Source organism: Panthera uncia (genome assembly GCF_023721935.1).
Source record: "Panthera uncia isolate 11264 chromosome A1 unlocalized genomic scaffold, Puncia_PCG_1.0 HiC_scaffold_16, whole genome shotgun sequence".
Lineage (NCBI taxonomy): Eukaryota > Metazoa > Chordata > Mammalia > Carnivora > Felidae > Panthera > Panthera uncia.
In genome coordinates this window covers 23,360,895-23,380,807 of record NW_026057576.1, presented here as the reverse complement: position 1 = coordinate 23,380,807, position 19,913 = coordinate 23,360,895, and the positions used below count along the sequence as shown (strand labels likewise).

The 19,913-nt window shown below is 44.9% G+C and overlaps 1 protein-coding gene across 4 annotated transcripts in view; it reads left to right on the top strand.

Annotated features, from left to right (window-relative positions):
- The window catches only part of LRCH1 (leucine rich repeats and calponin homology domain containing 1), a 202,073-nt gene that overhangs the window by 1,352 nt on the left and 180,808 nt on the right, over positions 1-19,913 (top strand). The window lies entirely within an intron of this gene.

Genomic DNA, 19,913 nt, shown 5'->3' with positions numbered 1-19,913 from the left:
CCGGCTCCGCACCCCGCGGCGGCCGCGCCGGGGCAGTGGCGGCCGGGCAGGCACTGGCGGGTGCGCCGCGAGCGCGCCGTGGAAGCTGGAGGTTTGCGGCGGCCGCGTCGGCTTCCCGGGCCCCCGCGCCGGGCCGGGGAAGCCGAGCGCCGCGTCCGCGCTTCCGACCTGGGCAAACGCTCCTTGCGTCCCGGCGTCGCCGGTCGGACGGGAAAACCCAGACAAAGGTGGCGCTCCCGGGGCCAACCCCAGGGCAGCGGCGCGGTGCCGCTAGGCCCCCTCTCGACATCAGCGAGCGGCCCGGCGACTTGGTGCAGACTGCGAGGAGGTGCCAGGCTTCCTGTTTCTGCGCCTGTGCGAGGAAAGAGCCGCTGCTGGTTGTCGCGACTCGGAAGGGGCAGCCACTGCGCCGGCGGTCGGCTGGGCTCCCGCGTTCCTTGCCCCTAGCTAACCGCCCACACCGTTTGGTCGCCCCGCCGAGGCCCCTAGTTCCCAGTAACCCGATCTTTGCGGGGGCCCGGGACGGGACGGCAAGGCATATTAAAAGAAAAGTAATTAAAGTGAGCCGGTTTTCCTGTGTGAGCCCGACAAGTTGTAACACGCGCCAATGAGCAGCCAGCTCTTTTCAAGTTATGTCATGTATTGACATATTTCTGAGACGTCTGCTTTCTCTTTGGTAGCTGGAGTCACTGGAGCGGGATCTATAAACAGGAAGGAGGGTGGTGGAACTCGATTCGGGCCTTGGTTTCCGACCATCCGGTTCAGCTCCCCCGGGGAGGCTTTGTGTCTTGGCAAGCGCCCAACATTTCCCAGCGCAGTGGGTGCCCCATTTTGGAACCACTGCCCAGCCCTCCTGGCTGTCATCACCTCCTGGGCCGAGTGTCAGACCCCTTGGATACTGGTTGGCTCAACTCTCAGCTCCAGATCTCCCAGTTTCCTCTCGTGGGGGAAGCGGGGGCTGGGCGAGGGAGCAAGGCTTTAGGAGCTTACGTTTCCAGTGCTTGCTTTTCGTTTTCGGCTTCAATTCAAGTAAACATTTATTGAGCGTCCTAATGAATATTTAGAAAGAATTCCAAGTTCGCTGGAGGCAGAAAAGGCTCTTGAGGGTCATTACGCTTTGTGATTTGGGAGGGAATTTCCAGAGTTGAGCTGTCAGCAGCTGGGGAGTCTTTTGATGGGACCTCTTGGTTACATTTTTCTCAAGTGGAAGTTATTCCAAGAATTGCCTGAATCATTAACTTAAAAAAAAATCTGTTAAGTTCTACTTCCCTTTTGCTATAGTACAGTATACCAGAGACTATATGGAAGGACTGGATATGGAGCTGGCATGACCAATAATATATGTTTGTACCTTCAGTAGGGGGGCTTTAGTTATGCAGACGGTTACTCCCAAAGCTGAATGAACGTGATGTGTCTGCTGAGTTGGCATTTCTTTGAGACCCATGCTTTTAAAAGCAGGGACCATCTTGTTCAGTTAAGATCTTGCCATGTGAGGTAAATGCTCAACAGCATTCCTGTTCTCCTCTCTGTTTTTGCTTGTGGTGAACTTGGGTTGTGAGCTTTGCCAGTTTTTAATTATGACCCTCCCTTGCATGTTTAATGCTCAGAAAACTCTAGTTAAGACTCAGAGTCTTAACGTTAATTTCCCAACAGCAACAACAACAAAAAATGCAACGTTAGTTATGGGCCAGGGAATGTCACCAAAGTTTGTAGAAACTTCGGACATGCCAGAAAAGATAAAGCGTATTTAAGGTAGCCAGCCATTTCAGGTGAAATTTGAGTACCCCGGTGTATTCAGGGGTTGCTTCTGGCAAAACATCTTTGCCTCAGGTCAACAGCTGGCTGTGAACCAAATGCATTCTGCCCTTTGTTCTAAAGAAATATTTACTGGTCACTGTTCTTTATTTGGAAAAGCAAAAATCAAAATAAAGCAAGAGTTAAAGTCACCCCCGGTTTGCACGGTGTTCTAGCAGAGTGCAGAGTAAGAGGAGTAATGCGTATGATAAAGAAAGTGGTTTTTCCTGGGTTAATATTTAGTTTTCAGAACAGCTCTTGAAATCAGAGTGGCACATGAAGATTCTTAAAGACCCAAGCTGTAAAGTGTACCTTCTCATAAGTCTTGTAAAACAGGGAGTGACACAGAAAGCCTTTTCTCACTGTTGGGTTGTATAATACAGGCCATTTGGTTTACTCCTTGTAAAAGTACCTCTTCTGGCAGCCCCGTATGCAGAACTGCACTCTGGGGCAATGTAGCCGACCTGAACGGAGTTGGAAACAGAGCTATAAGTGCAGAAACATAGAGGCCCTGGGCCACTGAGTAGATAGGTATCTAAGCTCTGTCACTAAAGTGCCTATGTATTTTTCACAGGGGAAAAAAAACTCCCAAGCCCTCACTTGGAGCCTATCGATTTACTCATATTTGAGTCAGAATAGTTTTGTTGTCAGAATTTAGTCTTTCTGCAGGTGAGAAAGAGAAAGGCTGAGCTGTGCAGGTGTGGTGGCAGAGGTGACATTGGCTGAACGGGAGAAGTGTGAACAAAAGAGCCGCGATTAGCGCTCGGCTTTGCCGTGTGCCGAGTTCTTTATCTGCACTATGCTGTTCAGTCCTCACTGGAATCCTGCTCGTATGCTCATTTCCAGCTGGGGAGATTGCGACTGAGAGATGTCAGGTACTGTGCTCAAGATCATACCCCTGGTTAGATGGTGAGCCAGTGATTAGACCCTGATGGTTTCACTTTGGCATTGATGTTCTTGACCATTTTCCTGTGAAGCAGAGAAGAGGTGGAAGGAGCAGAATCCCGGAGGCTGTTTGGAGGTTCATTCAGCCAACATTCATTCCCCAGGTACCTACCAAGCACCTCTAAGGGCCAGGCGCTGTTCTAGGCACCAGGGATACAGCCGTGACCATCAGAGAATCCACGAGTCCCTTCATAATGGAGTCCCCGTTCTATCTGGAGGGGGATCGGGAGAGAAATGAGGACATTGATTTTGCAGAATGAGTAGGAAGATTTATAGTATAAATATAGTATCCCTGTCTTAGAAATAGTCATGCTGCGATGATTTAAGGTGACTTGAGGTGGTTTGCAACAGTAAGAGCACAAAGGGTGATTGGTAATACAAACTGAAGCATAGAACTGGGACTGATAAAAAAAGGACACAGATACGTGCATCGGGAAAGTGAACTTTTTTCCCCCAATGCTGATTTATTAAGTGTGTCATTTTGGGATGAGAAGTTCAAGATGGTGTGGAATATGACTGAGAAAACGCGAATTGAAAAGAGTAAGAAAAGAACGTGTCTGTCTCAGATCGATTGCAGGAGGTGCTAGAAAATAAAAAGGAAGCCCTTGGACTTGATGGACAGACAGTTGGTAAAAACTGGTGTCATTAAGGAGAGGGCGGAGTATATCACGGCAGTATCTTTTCGAGGCGTTTGGAAGCAGGAAACATCGGACGGGAAATGGAGAGCCTACTCAGGCAGGAATATAGAAGTCTGGCATAAAAAAATGACTCTCTGTGTCCTGTATGTGCCCATGCGGAATGTGTAGGAGATTGCAAGGTGAAGACAAGACAGGAATGCATGAGAAGTTAGGTAATAGTTCAGCAAGTTGCAGGAGCCTCAAAGCAGATCAAAGCGAGATGCTGAATAGCATAGATAGACGTTGTCTGCGAAATTCAGAAGAAAAGGTTTTTCCAGTTAGGCTGGTTTGGAAAGACTTTCAGAGCCGAGGCAGGGTTTGGGTGAGGTTTTGGAGGATGGATTGGTTTTGGATAGAAGTGCCCATGAGCTTTCTGCGGTGGAAAAGATGTTTCTGTGATGGGGAGTGAGAACCTGATGCTCTAAGATCTGTGCATAAAACAGAAGGAGAGAGCATTTAAGCCTGTGCCTCTGGTCATGTCCTCCCTCCCCACTGTCACCATGTAATGATCTAACAGAGAGCAGGGTTCTTGGGACCTTTTATTTGAGGACTCTGGAGATGGCTGAGGCCTGGGATTTGTCAGCCTGCGGGACTAACACCCTAGTCTGTGTGAGCTAGCTCTCTGAAATGTCTGTATGGACTCAGAGACTCTTCTCTGAGATCTGTGAGCAGGCTTATCTGCTGAATGCTGACACCCCCACTCCCATCCTCCAGCAACCAAATCCTTGGGATATCAGCGCTCTCTTAGTCACTGGAATTCACACGGGACTTGATAAAGCAATCTATGTATTCTCAAGAACACGCTCTGTTCCATAAATTGGGCCACAAAGACTTTTCATTACAAGCGTGATGAAACTTTGGAAATCATGTGTCTTCTTAAAACGTACCTGCTTTAATAGTTACATCTGGTTTCAAATTGTTTTTCTGCTGTTGTATTGGATTTATTATTGCTGTAGCTGCCATTTGTTGTGGTGGTCGCTCTCATATAAATGTCTGTACTTATTACACGTATTCCAAATACTTCTCCATTCATAAATGATCATTCACAGCCTTTCCTTCACAGTATGTTGTCTTCTGTTGATCAGTTCCTTCCTTGTTAAGGCATAGAGGACTTCTAATGGTGAAAGCTTTTATGACATCTAGAACTCCACGTACATGGTGGCTTCGAATCCCATCCCTATGTGCTCTTACGTGTGTCTGTGTGTGGCAGAGACGGTCTCCACAAACACGTTGCTATTCTCAGTGCTTGCCTTAGAGGCTGCTCTTTATTGAAGAGACAGGAGCACACTAATCAAGTTTCTGGAAGAATAGCATACAATTATAGGCCACACAACCTCCGGGAATTTTTGGTCTGTGCCACTTTATGAAGAAATGGCCCAGGGTTTGACCTTCATCACTGAAATGATCCCACTGGATAGTTTGTCCGTCACGGCGACATCTTATTTGATTTTTGGTGAGTATAGGTCATTAGGCCAAAATTGGGCACCTCACCACTTAAAATTTTTTACTCAAATTATTGACTAAAAGTTGTTTTTTTTTTTTTGAGTTCTATGCAAACTTCAATTTTTTCATGCTGTGGTTTACACATTCTTTTGTGGTAAGCATTTCAAGGGTAAAGGCCTTTTGAAGTCCGTGTTAGTGTTGATCAGTTCAGAGGTCAATTTCCTTTTACTCTTGTCCTTCTGGGGTGTCCAAAGACTTTTTCTGTCCTGATACTTAGCTTCATCATTCCTTGTTTTTAAACATAAGTTTTTTCCCCTCTTTGTGTGTACTTGCCTACGTTTCCCTTTATGTCTATTTTTCTGTATAAATATACAGAAATATAAAAATATGCAAAATAAATATACATAAAGGTATAGATAGGTAGTAGATGGATGATAGAAAGATAGATAGATAGATAGATAGATAATTTTGTGTTTAGAGGGGCAGCAATTACTTTCTCTTACTCAGTTCTCTCCAAAAGTCACCCCCACCCCTCCAGGTGCTGCACCGATTCTGTTTTTCCAGAGACTCGGTAATTTAAATAACAGAAATGCTATTAACTCAACTTACGGTACCTGGCAGTGGGTTCACCAGTCAGGCCACATAACTTGAACTCTTGTGTAAGCCTCACAAAAACCTGTTTGTGACACTCCTTTCCAGATTTGGTTTCGTGTTTTGGAAAAGGAGTCTTCTGCCTGAGAGATACATCAGGAGAAACTGCCCTGGGCTTAGATCTGGTAATGCCACTAATTTGTGAACTCTTCCAGTGACTGAGTCAGTTGTTAGGGATTAAGGCAATTTGGTGTTAATTGCAGTGATTATTTCAAGTTATAATATTATAATCTATCATAAAACATTTAAGGATATAAGGCATAAAACCCAACTATATATTTACATACCTGATGCCTTTATTTATATGTAACCTGTAGGAGGAAGTCTAGAGGCTTCTGTTACAGATACTCCTGGTTTTTTTTTTTTTTTTTTCCCACCAGAATTCCAAAATTTGCAGTTGCTGTGATATTTCAGACAGGTTTTTTGTTTTTGTTTTTGTTTTTTCCTATAAGATGTGAATTGTTCAACCCAAAGAAAAAAATCAGCAAAAAACAAACAAAAAAAAAAGGTCAGAATTCCACGTAAGCCTTAGTTTGGGAAAACTAGGTCTACCAATATAGACAAGCTGGAAGCATGCCTGTGTTTTCATCTTAATTTAAGAGTTCAGTAGTATTGCTTCCATATACTGTAGTAAGAAGTCATGCATTTGGAAACCATCTGTTCCCACAAAGTAATTCAGAAATAAAGTGAGATTGTTTACATGAACAGAAAGTTGACGAACTGTGAGAATTTGGTTTCTCTTGCATACTCCAGCAATGCAATAGAGGAGAAATGCTTTTATAATCAGACTGCTGTCTGTGTTCATAGTTTTTCCCAACTGTATCCTCCTTTATCGGCCACCAAGGAGGATATAGGTAAGGGGAAACAAAAACGAAGTAGAGAAGAACGATATTTGATTTACATGACAAATATAATATATTTTTCTGTGATGAGAAATTGCTGCTCTTCTGTTCATATGCTGTCCGTTTACAGTTCCCAAGACCCTTCCAGGGCATTTTGGTTACCAGGATCAGGCTCTGTGGGTTTGGAATCTTCCCTGATGCTTGCTTTTCTTCCTTGGGCTGTGTTTCCTCAATCTTTTTGCTAGAGGGGGGTCCTAAGACCTTGAGAGATGAATAGGGCCATGACCTCTCAGCTCAGTGAGTCTTGAGTTTCCTCTTCACTGTTGTCCCTGCATGGGCAGGAAACGACCCCATCTTAAGTTTTTTAATCCTCTGGTTTCTTCGGTGGCCTTGCTTTTGACAGCTGACCCCTGCAGTGCAAGACATGGTGTTTTGCTACACAGCGTATTCCTCTAATATCCTTTTGTGTTTTTGATGTTCATGCCATTCAGTGTTAGGAGTGACATCAGTATGTCTGACCTGGTTCCATCAGCGTAGCTGATTTGACTCACGTTATCTCTGCAGGCAACAGTGACAAGTTAGAGAAGGGCGTCAGCTGCAGACTGTCTGACTTGACTTTCCTCTACATGGCCTTCATTTAGCTTTTCCAGGCCATTTCCCTCACTTCCCCCTCCTGCCCGCTCTGTAGGATTCTCTTCCTCCTACTCTCATTTCGGCAGGTCCCCAGGCCTTCCCCAGGCTCCACAGTCTCCCCACCAGCCCTCCTTGCAGATCTGAGCCCTGAATCATGCATGACCCCAAGGCGCCTTTGCAGTATTTCCTTATGGCATTTTTGGCTAATTATTACCTGCTTCCTTTGGTACTTTTCCCATGTTTAAGTGGTTTCTCTGCCTTTATTGGCCTGGAAGGTCTGGCTAGGCAGGGTTTTTTTTCTTTCCTTTATTTTTATATGTGCCCTCCATGCCTATCACAGAAAGTGCTAGATCTACATCAGGGGACTGTTCTGTCTCCTCGTTCCTGCTCATGGCCCACTGTTAGTCCCTGTACTTTTAATCCATCATCTCGGATCTGACCAGATAGCTTAAACCCTGAGCATCGGTGCCCTCACCGGCAGAATGGGAATAATATGTATTTAGTAGAGCTATTGTGAGGACAATAATTATATGGATACCAGAACATTATCAAGTGCTTTCTCTGTGCCAGATGTTGATCCTAGTGCTTTATATGTAAACCTATGTATTAAATATGTGTACTCTAGGTATGGCCTCATTTAATTCTTGCTAAGTGTTCTAACTATAGTAGGAACTCCCTAACTCTTCTAGCTGTTATCTGGATTCCTCCTGACCTCCTGTGTCTGGTTCCCGTTCATCTGCTTCTGAAATGCCTTTCTTGACGACTGTGGCTTGAAGAGGGGGTTTAGATATCTGGAAAACATCCATTCACATCTCTCCCTCATTCAATGACTGAGGACACTGAGGCCCAAGGTCACACAGGAGGGCGGTGGGTAGGCTCCTGGACCAAGGCAGAGTCTCACAGCCTGACACCAAAGGGCTGTTTCTGTGGAGCCAGGAGGCCACCCCGGCATAGATGGAAGAACTCCTACCCTTCATAGAATTCTCAGGTCACACTTTTCTGGACCCGCCACATGGACGGTCGCTAAAAGACCAAAAACTACTGTGAAATCTTTAATAACGTATGGTTTAAAACCAGGGAGAATAAGATATATAACTAATAGTGGTTAAAGATGAAATATGTTAGTTCAGGATTTTACTGCATGTGGTTTGGGGGGCATGCATGGGCCCCGGGTAGATGGGATTCCAAATACTGAAAGGCGTGTTGGACAGTCCCTGGCCTACAAACTGGAGGCCCACAGCGGTCTTTCATTGCAGTGTTTTTCTTGGAATACATTTTCCTGTGGAAATAAAGCAGTTAAGTGGTGGTTTGGTTCTCCCGCCAACCGTCTATTTAACCCTGGCAGCGATGGGCCTTCGTATTAATGGTGGTTTCTCATTGTTTCTTTGGAAAAACGCGGCGTTAGTTGTGACATGAAATTCTGAATCTGGAGATCTTGGCATCAGGCTGTGAATGAAGCCCCCTCCTCATGGGGATGATTCCCTCTCCTTTTATCCTTTCCGACTGAGTGCCAGAAGGTTTCCCTCCCCTCCTCCAGGTCCCTGGGTCCGTGGGTGCTCCTTCCCACCGGTATGGGGAGCTACGGTTGGCCCAAGTCAGAGTGTCTGCTCTGGGACTCCACAAGGGAGGGGCTGGCCCGGCAGGAATTTAAACACTTCTCTCCCAGGGGTGCCTGGGTGGCTCAGTCAGTTAAGCCTCTGACTTTGGCTCAGGTCACGATCTCACAGTTCGGTTCGTGAGTTTGAGCCCCGCATCGGGCTCTGTGCTGACAGCTCAGAGCCTGAAGCCTGCTTCAGGTTCTGTGTTTCCCTCTCTCTCTCTGCCCCTCCCTGGCTTGTACTCTGTTTCTGTCTCTCTCAAAAATAAACATTAAAAAAAAAAATTTAATACTTCTCTCCAAAATTTTTATATTTTTTATGTATTATCTTCTCAATTTATTAAGTTTAGAATTTTGAAGCAAGTTCCTGAATCTCACTGAACTTCAGGTTTGTGATTTGTTAGAAGTGAAAATGCTCTTTACCCCTCAGGGCTGTGGCAGTTCCCGAGGGAAGGTGCAGGACCGTTTTCTTCAGTAAAATAAATAGTTGGAAGTTGTTGGCATATTATTAGCATACGGGCTAAGAGCACACTGTGGCTGGGTCTTAGTCCTAGCTCCTCCAGGACGTGGTGAGTATTTACCCTGCCTTGACTCCGTTTCTTCAGCATAAAATGAGGGATAACAATCACAGAATTATCTTGAGGAGTAAGTAAACGAATATACGTGTAAAGTGCTTAGTTCAGTGCCTGGCATTGACCTTTGCCATTATTTTTATATTCTATTATCTTTAGAAAAGATATTCAGGTTTTTAAAAAAATGGTCATTTATTTACTTTTTTTTGAGAGAGAGGAGCACAAAAGCGGGAGAGGGGCAGAGAGAGACGGAGACACAGAATCCGAAGCAGGCTCCAGGCTCTGAGCTGTCAGCACAGAGTTCACCATGGGGCTTCGAACCCATGGACCTCAAGGTCATGACCTGAGCCGAAGTTGGACGCTTAACCAACTGAACCACCCAAGCGTCCTGAGATTCAATTTTTTAAAGCACAAAAAAACTAAACTCCTGGAAATTTTGTGACATTATAAAATGATTTTAATATCCAGAATGCTTGAGTATACGTGCTTTCACTGTGTGTAAGCATTACTGATACTCTTTGGCAGTCTTTGGAAGATGGTGGAGTAGGTGGGATTTATTATTCCAGCTCTACATAGAGCCGAATTCTATGTAGTGAGGAAACCCAGATTTGAGGGTGAAATGGTTTTCCTTGGGTTATGTTGCTATAGGACGGTTGAGCCAAGACAAGGTCTTCTGAGTTTTTATGTGATTTCTATTCAGCTAGCAATATAACAGTGTTCTTAGGTCTGATTTGATTTTATCAGGACAGAGAAATCCTGTGGGGGACCAGGCTGATGAGAAGAATGAGTCCAGGATCCTCCCAGTAAAGGATGGGGAACTGTGTTCCAGTGCCACACTATGTATTCAGGCCAGGAGTCTGGGGACCAAGACGAGGCCAAGAGTCTGGGGACCAAGACTGGTTTTTGGCCTCAGGATTGGAGGGTGGGAAGGAGTGGGTGAGGCCTCAGAGGAGGGCTTGCCTTGCAGCTCTCTGCCCTGTGCAAGAGTCCTGACACTGATTTAAGAGTTTTCCAGATGGGGCACCTGGGTGGCTAAGTCTGTTAAGTGTCTGACTTTAGCTCAGCTCATGATGTCACGGTTCGTGGGTTCGAGCCCTGGTTGGGCTCTGTGCTGACAGCTCAGAGCCTGGAGCCTGTTTAGGATTCTGTCTCCCTCGCTCTCCCACTTGCAGTCTGTCTGTCTCTCGCTCTCAAAAATAGACATTAAAAAAAAGCTAAAAAAAGTAAAAGCTCTCTAGAAAATATTTAAAAGCCTTCTAGAAAAATAAGTAAATGAATAAATAAATAAAAGCTTTCTAGATTAAAATAGATAACCTTTTTATGCTCTTGGCAAAAACAATTTGTGAATCTTTTTACATTTTGGCAACTGCTCTGAGGATGTTTAGCAATTAATTCTTCTATAAAATGTGAGAGATGTCTATGAGGAGGCAAAGCTTTAAGAATGAATATATAGACTTCAATGCTTAAATGTATCTGTTCTTTTCTCACTGTTTTCCTGGCATCCGGCATTTATTTTGAACTTTATTCAGGTATTAATTCTTTAAAAGGCTTGTGATAGGTTCAATATCATCCTGAAGTTACTGGTAATGGAAGTGAAAGGGGGATGTCCTCTGGATCCAGGTCCCTTAGGAATATTTCTTCAGTCTTCACCACCGGCTTGCAAGGTAGGTACTGTCCTTGTTGCCGAGAAGGAAATGTGTCAGTTAGGCAAGCTTATAGTAGGTTTGTAGATCCAGTAAAGACAGAGCAGAACCAGAGTCTGAACTCTTGTGGAAAGTTCTGGAGTCTCTTGCCAGGCTCTGTTACGGTGTCACTGAATATGTACAACTGGAGGAACAGACTACAGGAGGGGATTTTGTCATGAGAATCAAGGCCATAGCATTTTGACAGGCAGTCCCTGGGGTGACTCAGATAACGGAGCTTGAGCTGGACTCAGATTCTGGACTACTTTCTTTCTCCCACTAGTCTGAAAGCGGGTGTGGGGGACACAGGTACAGGTGCAGTGAGTTCTAATCCTCACCTCTAAGCCAGTTATCAGCTCCATTCTGAGAACTGCATTTTAAAGAAGGAACAATTACTAGTTTTAAAAATTCTCCAAGGTTTCTGTTGTTTAGAAATGTAAATACACATTAGGGTTTTTAGTTTTGGTGTAAAATTTTGTTAGGCTGTATATAACATGTGACCTAATTGAACAACCCATTTAAACATTACTAGATTTTTTTCCCTACTATGAGAAATGAATGAAGAGCCACTGGGTGAGTGAGCAAGTAGTTTACTTTCTAGAACATTCCCTGTGTAACACAAGTGTTTATATTCTAAAAGTTTTATTAGGTAGTAATCATTGATTTGGTTTCTAAAAATGCATATTACTTTGTCCTACAGATCCTTCAGTACACTAATTAATTGCTTTTGCAATCTTGTAAATGGGATTGAACAGCAGCCCATTTTGGCTAAAATGGCAGCATGGTTTATGGCTAAATAACCAAAATTTTTTGTGTTGATGCAAATTGATCTAAGTCAAAGGAATCTGATTATTCAGTTGAAGGCAGATAGACCTCTCTTTGTACAGCTCCCTCGGAGGTGTGGGTGATAATCTCTGCATGCAATTTTAGGCAATTACATGTGTTTTTCTGGCCTTTAGAAAGCCTGGATAAATGAAAGTTAGTTTTAGTTGTGCTATTCATTCCTGTGGCTGTAGTCTTGCAATAAACGCTGGCTGTGGTTTATTCAGATATTTACAATTAATGCTTTCCTGTATCTATGCAGTACTTTAAAGGAAGCTATAACTTTGTGCTTGCTAAGGTGCCTAAGTCTGATCTGGTTTATGAAATTCAGTTGGTGGCTGTACAGGCTTGCTTCTGCACCCCTCCTACCCCCAGAGTCCTGATATCTTAATGAGGACTTGGTATGTCTATATGAAATTTGCACAGTGGGAGTTCTGAGGTAATATGCCCTGATAGAGCCTCCAATGTCTGCCTCTTAGAGAGGGGATGACAAAGAGAGGGTACCCCAGCTAAGTGCTTGCATAATTAGGCAGCCTGCGTCTTTCTAAAGTGGTTGTTTCATTTCATTGTGTGGGGTGCATCGTGCTCTCTAGTGTGTCAGTGTCTCAGGCCCCTTCTCTCCTCTGGCAGCCTTGGTTGTAACCTCTCAATTCCACAAGGTAGATTGCTTGATGAGCCTCATGAGTTTTGGATGAGAGACGTCAGCTTTCAAACATACCACTTTGTGATGTGCAACACTTTCAGTTTGGAAGAGAACATTTGGTCACTGTACACATCATAAGACGTGCTCTTACAGGGTGCACATAAGTAGCCTCATGCTAAGTCCAGCTTGGTTTATACCGCTTGAGCTGGCTTAATGGATGATAGCAGCTCCTGATTTGGACGCTAAGTCCTATGATCACTCCACTCATACGGGACCATAGACACCATCTCTCTCTCTCTCTTAAAGTTTATTTATTATTTTTTGAGTGGGAGGGAGAGAGAGAGAGAGCGTGCAGAGGCAGGGCAGAAAGAGAGGGAGAGAGAGGATCCCAAGCAGGCACTGCTCAGTCAGCACAGAACCCAATTTGAGGCTCCAACTCACAAACTGTGAGATCATGACCTGAGCCGAAATCAAGAGTCGGATGCTTAATCGACTGAACCACTCAGGTGCCCCACCATCTCTTAAGGATAAACTGAAAAGGAGACTAATGAAGTGACTTGCACATCCCCCCGCCCCTCCCCCGCACCCCTCCCCAGTTACCATCAGATCAGGTCTAGAATCAGAAGAGTTTATCCTGGCCATCTCTGTCAACTGCCCGTACTGCTATCCTTTGGCTGTATGTCCTTTGGCTGGTTTCTCTTTTTAACTTTCACACCAAGAAACCCTCACAGTAAGGTGTTTGGCATTCATTGTTAATTTTAGTGGGCAAAACGCAGTACTCATTTAAAATGTTTGAAATATAGTGTGTGTAAAAGGAGTCTACACAAAATGTGGGCATGATTTAAATGATGATAGTGAAATAGACACAGGACAGAGAGCCGGCAGGACGCTGGGACTGGGGGTGGGGATGTGATCACCTGGGAAGGTACAAGGTGTGGTGCAAACAGTCCGTGTCTTGATTGTAATGGGGAGTACCCGGGTGTGTGCATTTGGCGGCACTCAGGGAACTCTACCCTTGCAGATGGGGGCATTTTTTGTTTATAAATTGTAACTTAGTAAAGTAGACCCATTATTCAACTTACAAAGTAGACCATTTGCAATGTGTATGTTAGCTCTTTGCGTGCTGTGTATTCCCGTTGACGGGCTATTTTAAAACACAGAATAATTGGGTCTTTATGGCCGAATCAATGCCTCACTGTTAGAAGACTGATATTTCTATTGTAGTGGACAGATTCTTTGATCTTCATTTTCTTTATTTTGGAACAGCTTGTTAACAGTCTGCATAGACATACTATAAAATATTCTATTTATGAGTGGCATTTTATTTTATTGATGGACAAAACTGATACTGAGTTGTTTTCTACGACCACTGGGCTGCTGATGTTGGCTAACGAAGTCCATGGCCCAAGAGCATTGGTTGTACGTCTCTTGGGTTCCAGACACTGTGCAGACAGGATCCCATTCTTCTCCCCAGCCTATATGATAGGTGTCATCTACCTTATTTAAAAAAAATTTTTTTGAACATTTATTTATTTTGGAGAGAGAGAGAGAGAGAGAGAGAGAGAGAGAGAGAGCTCGTGCATAAGCGGGGGAGGGGCAGGGAAAGAGGGAGACACAGAATCTGAAGCAGGCTCCAGGCTTGGAGCTGTCAGCACAGAGCCTGACGCGGGGTTCACACCCACGAATCCTGAGATCATGACCTGAGCCAAAGTTGGACGCTTAACTGACTGAGCCACCCAGGCGCCTCTGGTGTCATGTACCTTAAATGTCATCAAGTACAGAAACTGAGGCTTGTGGGTATTAAGCAGCTTGCCCAAGATCCCCACATGGGACATGGGGGAGCCGGGGTTTGAATCTCATTTGTCTGACTGTAAAGCATCCCCCTTTCCCACCATGCACACTGTCATTTAGAAAGGACTGCCCTTTCCTGGAGAAAGGGGAGCACTTTGTCTACTCCCTGGCTGTAGCTGTAGCACGAAGACCATGTGGCATATCACTTCCAGACTTCCTACATCACACCTGTGACTGGCACACCCCTTGCCCAGCCTCCTTCTGTGGCTCTCTCCTGCCTGCCCAGCCAGGGTCAGCCGCCTGCTGGCAGATCTGATGGGTCCTGGACTCTGGCGCCACCCTTCTTATCCCACTGGGTTTTCCTCACACCCTCCTCAAGGACCCCTGGGGCTCCAGCTGCCTTTTCCTGTCGTGTCCCCATATGTTCTGGGTTAAGTGGCCCTACTTTGCCTTTGATCATACCTTTGCTTTCCTCTCTGCATTTGCCAAGTAAAATAAAACAGAAAACAAAACAATAAAAAATAAAACTCCAGTACTCCAGTGCCTGTCAGTCATCCCCAAATCTCAGCTCCTGCCTCTTCCGTGATGTCCCTGATCCCAGCCTCCTACGCTCCCCATTCACCTCCATCTTCTCTGAGCTTCAGGCTTTGGGTCTGAACCAGGTGGTTTAAGTGATCAGGTCCCTCACTTATTCTTTAATTTCATGTCTGTTCTTCCCAATTCAGAACAATAAGAATGATAATCGCTTTATTTATTGGGTCCGGTGTTGTGCTGTGCACGTTAGGTGGCTTTTCTCCAGCAGTCCCCAAGGAGGTAAGTATATGTTTTCTCCCTATCTGACAGATTAGGAAATTGAGGCTCAGAGAGGAATGTCCAGGTACTAAGTGGAGAAATTGAGATTCAAATCCACCTTGACTTGAGTGGTCACATCCTACTCTTGACTCCTGGCAAACTCCTTGAAGGTAATGGAAAGACAAGAACGTGACATTTATTGTTTCTTTGCCAGGGACTGGCATAAAAGGAAGTCAGCTCGTGTGATTTTTACACTAAGGCTAAAAATTAGGTATCACAGCCTCCAAAATCCAAGCCTCAATTTTTTTTTAAATTTTTCTTTTCTTTTTACATTTATTTACTTTTGAGAGAGAGAGAGACAGAGCACAAGCAGGGGAGGGGTAGAGAGAGAAGGAGACACAGAATCCGAAGCAGGCTCCAGGCTCCCAGCCATCAGCACAGTGCTGACACGGGACTCGAACCCGCAAACTGTGAGATCATGACCTGAGCCGAAGCCAATCACTTAACCAAGTGAGCCACCCAGGCGCCCCCCAAGGTTCAATTTAAGTGATTTACTCCAGGTCACAGAGCTGATAAGTGGAGACATCAAAATTAAACCAGGTCTTTCTGCCCCTAGACATGCTTTGCTCTGTGCGTGAGAAACTCCATCTATATTTCTTTCTCTTAATTCTCTCCAGGGCCTTTTATTTCCTTTTTTGTTCTCTCCAGGGCCCAGGTGGATATTAGTGAAACTTTTCAATTAGTGTTAGGTTGATTGCAAAAAAAAAAAAAGGTTCCCTTTATTCTGTTAGAAAAGCCTGAGTATGTAAGACATCTTCTAGTAGGGAAGAGTGGAACCCGTAAAGAAGTTAGATTTTTTTTTTTAACGTTTATTTATTTTTGAGACAGAGAGAGACAGACAGAGCATGAAAGAGGGAGGGGCAGAGAGAGAGGGAGACACAGAATCGGAAGCAGGCTCCAGGCTCTGAGCCATCAGCCCAGAGCCCGACGCGGGGCTCGAACTCATGGACTGTGAGATCGTGACCTGAGCTGAAGTCGGACGCTTAACTGACTGAGCCACCCAGGCACCCCAGAAGTTAGATTTTTAAAAGAGATGATACACAGCAAAGGTGAGGTGGAATCGATTCTCGAATGGCATGGCCACCACAGAATTTTTCGTTTATCTTAGGAGATGTACTTCATACTTTCCTGACTTTTACTGTGGTAGAGCAGGAATGTCTAAAATTAAAAGACAGGAGAGGATGACTTAGGATTTCTGTTCACATTTTTTAAGTTGCTGTGTTTTTAGCCTGCTCCAATCAGCCGTTTCCCCACTTCACCTGCCCTTCTCAGGTACAGAATTAAAAGCTAATGGTGCTTACCCTGGGCCCTGTCCTTGATGGATTTGTAGACCACTGAAATTCACCCAGGGCTCACCCTTAAGAGTAATTAACTATTATTGGGGCGCCTGGGTGGTTCAGTCGGTTGAGCCTCTGACTTTGGCTCAGGTCATGATCTCACGGTTCGTGGGTTCGAGCCCTGCGTCGGGCTCTGTGCTGACAGCTCGGAGCCTGGAGCCTGCTTCAGATTCTGCGTCTCCCTCTCTCTCTGCTCGTCCCCTGCTCACACGCTGTTTCTCTTTCAAAGATAAATAAAGATTAAAAAAAAAAAAAAGAGTAGTTAACTATTATTAAAAAAAAAAAACAACAAAACAAAACAACAAGCCCAAACAACAAGAAAGGGACTCCTTTAAGTGTTAAATATATAGTAGAGTTTTGTTGATCAAAGCACAGTCTCTGACTGCCCAGCGCACCTTGTGTGTCTGGGCTGTTAGCGCAAGTGACCCAGCGCGATGAGACGACAGGTCTGCATCGGGTCCGGTTTCTGGATCTTGGAATATGTCCCCCGCTTTGATTCTTGCCCGTCGCGTGATTTTGTGGAGTATGCTGCATGCCGAGAGAACAGTTGCCAGTGGTCTTACGGCGATGTGTTAGCCTGAGTGCCAGAAGAGACTCAAGTGTAGATCCTTGAGTGGTGGGCACCAACTCTCTTCCACACTTGGCCTTTTGTGCCACGTAACTGAGCGGTGCTGGCTGTGTGCACTGGGTTTTCTTGAAGTGGGCCAGGCAGGTCATCTTCCAGGGCTGTGGGGGCTCCTTAGAATGTACATGATGTGAGAGCTTTACCAGATGAAATAGCAAAGCGCTCAAATCACCACGTCTCTGTCACTGGCTTCCGTCTTTTTTTTTGCTGTGACCATCCAAGGGGTTGGAAACCGCAGTAGTTGTTTAGGTCGTGGGCTTGGAGACCAGGTATTCAAGTCAGCAACGGATCACACAGCAGTGTGCCTAGTGGCTTGGAACAACATTCAAGGCAGTTAAGGTTAGGGTTCTTGCGTTTCTGCCTATTGGCCTGGTGACCTTGGGCAAGTCACTGGGAAAGCCCCGCCCAGTACCTATTTCAGAGGGCTTTGGGAAATTGAGTATGTAAGGGATGTAAAGCAGTGCCTGGCATATGAGAAACACTTCGTAACTGTCAGCTATTATTACTTGTTCCTTTTGTTTGCTTCTTTGTTGTCCTTCTCCCCTGCCACCATCAAATGCTGGCAGAGACCTTGTTTGTCTTTTTCTCTTGTAACAAGTACCACTAGTTCCCAGGACAGTGTCTAGCCCATGGTAGGAGGTTTGTAAATATTTGAGCTCAATAAATGAATAAAGTGGACACGTGAATGAATGCCAGGCTCCCTGCTGGATGATTCGTATACGGTGCATAGAGTGAACACGGTGCTTGACTTCGTGGAGCTGCCACTTTGTCTAGTGGAGAGGAGCCTGGACATATATCGTGACCAATGGTGACAAGTGACACACAGGGAAAGAGACCATTTTCAATGGCACGATCAGGGAAGAAGAGGCATTTTCAGACCACGTTGTATGGTTGGCTGATAAACGGCATACCTTTTTCTCTTCATCTGTTTGGAGACTTAAAATAATTATTTGTGGGTCCCCCTCTCTGCTTTTTAAAGCAGTTTCATCTCAAATATTTGCTCTCTTCAAACATATAAACCATTATGTGCATGTTCTAAGGTTTTTAAAAGGAAGGCAAACAAACCTCAGCGTTGTAAAAGATTTTAAAAAGTCAACCAAGTAACTTAAAACTGTTTATGATAAATACGTGTTTACTTTTGGTTGCTTGGTATTAATTTTTTTTTCCATTTTGGTGTGTGGGATATTTGTTGGTTTTTCTTCATCTTCTCCTGGTTCGTTTGTATAAATTCAGCCAGCAAAATTCTTTTGGGCAGCAGTAATGTTAAAGATTCTGCTTAGTCTTAGGATGAAATTTACATTAAGTATTTACATTCTTTTTTTTTAATGTTTATTTATTTTGAGAGAGAGAGAGAGAGAGAGAGAGAATCCCAAGCAGGCTTTGCACTGTTAGCACAGAGCCCAACGTGGGGCTCGATCTCACAAATACCATGAGATCATGACCTGAGCTGAAACCAAGAGTTGGACGCTGAACTTGCTGAGCCACTCAGGTGCCCCTACAAGTACATTCTTGAATGTTACAATAACAGATTCTTTTGGCTAGTGGGCGATGAGATAACTTGAAAAGATCGAGTCAAAGTATGCCTGACGGATAAGAGCCATTCTTTAATTAGGGTCCTGACTCTGGCTGACCATAGGAAGCAGAGAACCGTTAGAAGGCTCTGTGCGGCTTTCCTCCATTATCACCAGCATGGCAAAGTGTGTTCTCCACTGCAGGTTAATTAATGATCTTATAGGTGTGGAGTTTGAGCTCAGCTCCGCATCCCAAACTTCGGTGAAGTTGCCTGCTGTGTGACTTAGTTGCACACAGCCGTGGGGTATGCGTGCACTGCCATCTATCTACACAAAGCCCTGTTACTCGGCCTTGTGGTTAGGGCACTGGAGCTGTGCTTGGAGGGGCTTTTCATCCCTATACTCTGCACTCAGATGGTTCTCTCTCTAAGCTGAAGGAGACCTGGCTCTGTCACGTAGATCTACTAAACTAAAAGTGTGTTTGGGAGATAGGTACACAGTGCTCTCTTTTCAAAGCCTTGGACAGGGCTTGTGGTTTTCAGCTTCTGGAGTTGACTGAATGTTAGCAAAGCTTCTTGAGCCCTGTCCAGCGCCTTGAAGACAGTGGGAAATCAATGTGTGCTCACAGGAGCCATTTATCTATCTGTCTGTCTGTCTCTCTCTCTCTGTCTCTCTCTCTCTTAAAGTAGGCCTCATGCCCAGTGTGGAGCCCAATGCAGGGCTTGAACTCATGACCCTGAGACCAAGACCTGAGCTGAAATAAAGAGCCAGAGTCAGATGCCACCCAGGTGCCCCAAACACGGAGACATTTAATTTGGATTAATGATAGGATCCATTTGAGTTGAATGATACAGCAACTTGCTCAGTTTATGTTAAGTACATCATCTTTTCTTTCTCTCTATTTAGATTTTTCTTGAAATGCTTGTAGGAAGCTCTTTTTGGCTGGGATGCAAGAGTGAGGCTGGCTCCTAAGCCCTTGAGCTCATGCCTCTGGTAAAGTAGTAAGGAAGCTCTTTTGGGAAATTCAGAGGGAGTGAACATGATGAACAGGAGCGAGGGCCAAAGCCCTGGCAGGGACGATACAAAACAGTACATCGTCCGCAAGTAACTAATGTTTGACTTTGGAATGCATCTTTATTTTTGGCAGTGGGTTTGCCTCCTGTGTTCTGCCTGGACAAACGTTGGGCTTAGTCGGCATTCCTTAAGCACGTGCTGATTATGGCCAAAGAAAGTGGCAGCCTTGAGGTATGCTGGTGACCATCTGGATTAGACATTTGCTACGGACCTTGTGTTCATATAACACCTCCCTAAGCTAGAGAAGCAAGAAACCGAAAGGCGCTTTTAGTGAGGTTCTCATGAGTGGTAGCATGTTTTAACCATAGTGCTCCCTTTATGCAGGCCCCAAATGAGAATGTTCTCTCCTCTTCTCTTCTCTTCTCTTCTCTTCTCTTCTCTTCTCTTCTCTTCTCTTCTCTTCTCTTCTCTTCTCCTCTCTC